We start from the raw sequence: 5,709 nt of genomic DNA on the forward strand, positions 1-5,709 counted from the left end.
GTGTGTGTGTGTGTATATATTAACGAAGTGAAAGAGTTTGCTCATCGAAATGATCAGCAAAGCTATGTTATTCACGCCCAACCACACTAAGTTGGTTTGCTGGGAGCAATCAGACCAATATCTTCTACCATCACCAATTTTCAACAGTCAGCGTTGTGAACAAAACTGGCATTTAGTCACATATGAATAAAACAACCCTGTCTCTACCCAAGAACCCAGAGGCAGAAGAACAACTGCCCAAGTTGGTAGTGATAAAAATTCTGGACTAGAGAGGGTAACTGAAGCTTGAAACAGACAACGTGTGGGCCCTTCCTATGGAAGAGGATCCTGCTGTGTTATACAAACTGAGATATAATGAGAATGAGTGAAATTAGAACACCAGAATCCTATATAGAGTAAAATAGAGCCATATTCCACCAGTATTTATTGCCCCATGAGGTGGTAGGTTCTGTTAGGTGCCAAAAATGAGATTATTGATTGAAGAATGCATAGGGACAAGTTTCTCCTTGAATTGTGTTCCAATTCGAGAAATGTATGTCTCCTGTTAGGAAACCAATAAAAACGTGATATTGTTTTACCAACACTCGTCGCCTCAACATCTTCTCAAGGAAACCACCGATTTTCTACTGCATATATGATCAAATAATCGGTGATACGTCACCAGAAGTATGTCATCGAAGATAGCTTTTTTTGCTTGCTTCACATTTTCAAGGACCTAAAGTATTAAAGCTCTTCGTTAGTTATTTAAAACAAGGATTATTATTATTATTATTATTATTATTATTATTATTATTATTATTATTATTATTATTACCAGCCAAGCTATAACCCTAGTTGGAAAAGCAAGATGCTATAAGTCAAAGGGCTCCAATAGGGAAAAATAGCCCAGAGAGGAAAGAAAATAAGTAAATAAATGAATGTCGAGAACAAATTAACAATAAATCATTCTAAAAAACAGTAACTACGTCTAAACAGATATGTTATATATAAACTATAGAAAGACTTATTTCAGAATGTTCAACATAAAAACATTTTCTGCAACTTTGAACTTTTGAAGTTCTACTGATTCAACTACCAAACTAGGCTGGTCATTCCACAACTTGGTCACAGCTGGAATGAAACTTCTAAAGTACTGTGTAGTATTAAACCTCATGATGGAGAAGGCCTGGCTATTAGAATTAACTGCCTGCCTAATATTACGAACAGGATGGAATTGTCCAGGAAGATCTGAATGTAAAGGATGGCCAAAGATTAATATTTAGATCAGGAATAAGAAATTTAATAGACCGTAAGTTTCTGTCCAACAAATTAAGATGAGAATCAGCAGCTGAAGACCAGACAGGAGAATAATACTCAAAACTAGGTAGAATGAAAGAATTATAACACTTCTTCAGAATAGATTGATCGCCGAAAATCTTGAAAGACTTTCTCAATTAGCCAAGTTTTTGTGCATTGGAAGAAGACACAGACCTAATGTGTTTCTCAAAAGTAAATTTTCTGTCGAGAATCACACCTAAAATTCTAAAAGAATCATACAAAGTTAAAGAAACATTATCAATACTGAGATCCGAATGTTGATGAGCCACTGTCCTTAACCTACTTACAATCATACATAGAGTTTTGTTAGGATTCAACTTCATACCCCATAATTTGCACCATGCACTAATTTTAACTAGATCTCTATTAAGGGATTCAGCAACCTCAGATCTACATTCAGGGGATGGAATTGATGCAAAGAGATTAGCATCAGCTGCATATGCAACAACCTTATTTTCTAAACCAAACCACATGCCATGTGTATATGGTATGAAAAGTAATGGGCCATGAACACTACCCTGTGGAACACCAGATATCACATTCCTATACTAACTATGATGCCCATCAACAACAACCCTTTGAGATCTATTACTTAAAAAATCAATAATAATGCTAAGAAACGACCCATTCACTCCCAACTGTTTGAGTTTGAAAACAAGGGCCTCATGATTAACACGGTCAAAGGCAGCACTAAAATCAAGGCCAATCATACGAACTTCCTGACCACAATCAAGGGATTTCTGTACAGCATTGGAGATTGTGCGAAGGGCATCACATGCTCCAAGGACTTTACGAAAACCAAATTCCAAACTAGGGAATAGATGATTACCTTCAGCAAACCTTTAAGATATTTTGCCAAAAGACGTACAACATTTTAAATGATATGAGAGTTATGGAAATTTGGCGGTAATCAGTTGGACTTGAACTACCACAAACACATTTACAAAAAGGAGTTACATTCCCAATTCTCTAACAAGTGCTAAAAACTTATCCTCTTGCTAACTTGCACAAAATAACAGATAACTTTGGAGCTAGGAAATCAGCAGACGTTAATAAAAACAAAGGAAAAATACCATTTGGGTCTACACCTCCATAAGTATCAACGTCCATCAACAGAGCTTTAATTTCATGAGATCGAAAAGCTAAACCAGTTAGTTTAGCCTTAGGAAAACAGGAATGAGGAAGTTCAAGGTTTTCATTACTCTGTTTACTGTTAAAAACATCAGCCAAAAGGGATGCCTTTTCCTTTGGACAGTGAGTGACTGAGCCATCAAGTTTAAGTAAAGGAGGAGCTGTTGCATCTACACCAAAGAGTGCAGATTTAAGGATAGACCACCACTTATGTTCCTGAGTTGTACCAGAAAGGGTTTCTTTTATGGTTAAATTGTATTCCTTTCCAGTTGAGGCATAAACTTTTTGAGCAAAAGCTCTAAGCTGAGTAATGTTATTACAGGTCAAATCTGATTTGTCACCCTTCCAAAGATGATAGGCCTCCTGCTTATCCAAATAAGCACACGTACAATTATCATTGAACCACTTTTGTCCTTCACTCAGTACCTTAGCACACGAGAAGGGAAAGGCCTATCAATTATGTTGACTAGCTTCTCATTCAAAGTGGTAACAGAATCAACACTACTATATAATTGTGACCATTTAAATTCTTGCATATATGAAGAATATAAATATTCTAAGTTAAATAACAATACTATATTCATGTGAAATATGCATCATTTATACCTTCAAAAATTTATTCTATTTACCTTTTCAAGGTTCTGTGTTACATGGTAAATCTTAGCAATCCATGTTTGCCAACGGTTATACTCTTATTACTCCTGGAGCCAAGGGGTGTTCGCATGCTAAAAAGGGCCCCTAGGTCACTCACTATTTTCTGAAAGAACATCACCTGGGGCATCATTTTAGCGAGGGTAGACATTCTGAAACCCGGCAGTAATCTTGCTAGGGATGGTTTTGTAGCTATTGACCATACTAAAAATTTCCGCAAAAATTTGGGGTAGGGGAAATTCAAATCTTAATAACTCAGTAAGGAAATAAGCTATTTGCATGAAATACCCATCAAAATGTAGCTTATAGGGCATGCTACAAGATGAAAGTAAGAAATATTAAAATAGGTCAAGGTCAAGGTCACCAGAGCTCAAGCAATGACGTAATTTGACACTTGCTCAAAATCTGGGCCTCTAAAAACTTAAAGTTAAACCAGAATCCAGTTGTAAACTAATTCATTCTTTTATTTGTAGATTCTAGTAGAGTACTACATAGGATAGTTTTTAAAAATTATTTGAAGAAAAAAAACACACACTTTAACCCTTTTATTTTCAAGTCAAAATATCGAAAAAAAATGGCAAAAATGCGATTTTTCAAAATTTTATGCTAGTTATGTTGGCTATTTGAAAGCGTATCAAAAGAGATTAAAGCAGCCCCAAATCTTAAACAGCACATGATTAAATAGTAAGAAACCTATCATAATGTCACAATGTCTAAAACCTGTCTTTTAACCCTCTAAGGCCCAAGACGAAAATATTTGAAAATCGGAAAAATGCCATTTTTAAACTAAACAATTTGATATGATGAATCGTTCAAATAATCAAAGGAAATTAGTTGCTGGTGACACATGGTTATCATGCAGAACCCTTAGGGGTAAAACCAAACTATTAAAAACATCCTCATTGCAAACACTGACGTTTTGCAACCCAGGAAAATTCTTTTATGAAAGTGGAGCTGACATCCAAACCACCATTCAATGTGATTAAATCTATTCTGTATGATGATCTATCCTACATTCTTGCACCCCTTGCCTGAAGCTTGGCATTGACAGTAAGGGCAGCACCTGATGCCACGCTTCCCGCAGGAACAACGTTTTGTTGCACATGAAGTGCATGTGCATGGCATAGGAAAGTCAGATGGCATCAAAATTTGATCCCGCACTGGACGCAATAGGCCATCCTGCTCAAAGAAACCAAAGTCTCTGGGATCAAGATGTGGATTATCCAAAAAGTGTGTCTGCATGTATGACCCATAGACAGCCCTTTGGATATGGCCTTTGATCAATCTGCTGGTTGGTGGAAGGTCTAGGATTGTTTTGGAACTGTGGTGAAATACACGGTATCTGAGGTGGTCCATTGTTTGACAATCACCTGGTGCTTTCAATGGATACACCTGCACCAGAAATTTTTCCACTAAGGTGAAATCTGTATCATATGGACCCCCTCATCACATGCCACCGGGAGGTGGGTCTACTCTAGTTTCCCAAGACTTTCCTGGAAGTTTTTTAATGCAGTATACACCGTTGCATGTTCTGTCACTGCATAGGGTAATACTGGTAAAAACCCTATTATCTTTATAGGAAGGTTCTCATTAGTGACCAAAGAGTTAAAGGCACTCCAGGATGGCATGGTCTGCTTTTCACAGGTCTCACCAACCTCATCATCACACAGGTCCATCCTACTTATTACCCAGGCGACATCCTTTGCCCTAACCTGCTTATATTCACCCTCATCCATCTTGAAATGCTCCTCAGGTACTTCATACAAAGTTGAAAGAGTTGGTTTCTTTGATACCTTGTAGTATTTCCTGAGAATCTGGAAATTTAGTTCTTCTTTAAATTGTCGATCCCTGTGCGATACATTCGTCTCTGATCTTTTGGGCTTACCATTCCTAGTTTCAGGCTTGTCCTGCATTAGGACCATTACCGTATCATGGCTACCCCCTATGCCCGACAACGTGCCTTCCTCATGATCAAAATTATCGAAAGCCCCCATGGTAAACTCTTTGCCATCAAAATTACTAGGAAGAGGGGCCCCGCCCTGACTGGATTCAATAACATATGATGCCATGTCAGGATGATAACGCAGGATTTCATCATAACTTATCGCCAGCCCAAACCTATTGAGACTTGATACCAATAATTCAGACCTACATGCATTGTAAACAGCTTCAGAATTCAGCATATGAAGGGGTGTACGTTTTCTACCATTGATCAATATGAAAAATATCACTTGGAACACAGACAAGATCTTATTATGCTTAGCAGTTTCTGAGTCAATTTCATAATCTTCCAGATTTGCATCAGTGCCTTCTCCATCATCACAATCAATATCAACATCAAACAATCCTGAGAAGAAATGTCCAACCTGATCTGGAAGGACTATAGCATTGTAGGCATCCTCTAATTCAGTGCAGTCACAAAATTTGTCATCAATTTCAAAGTCATGTTTCATAATGCACTGTCGTAACAACCTGCCACAACGTTTCAAAACATCAGTGTTAATGTCACAATCGTTTCCACCAGACGTGTCTGATTGTACCTGCGGTGTATTAGCACCTACCCTGAAAAACATTGTGGGCAACCTACTAGAACCTGGAGGCGAAAAAAAG

Source organism: Palaemon carinicauda, chromosome 4 (assembly GCF_036898095.1).
Source record: "Palaemon carinicauda isolate YSFRI2023 chromosome 4, ASM3689809v2, whole genome shotgun sequence".
Taxonomy (NCBI): Eukaryota; Metazoa; Arthropoda; class Malacostraca; order Decapoda; family Palaemonidae; genus Palaemon; species Palaemon carinicauda.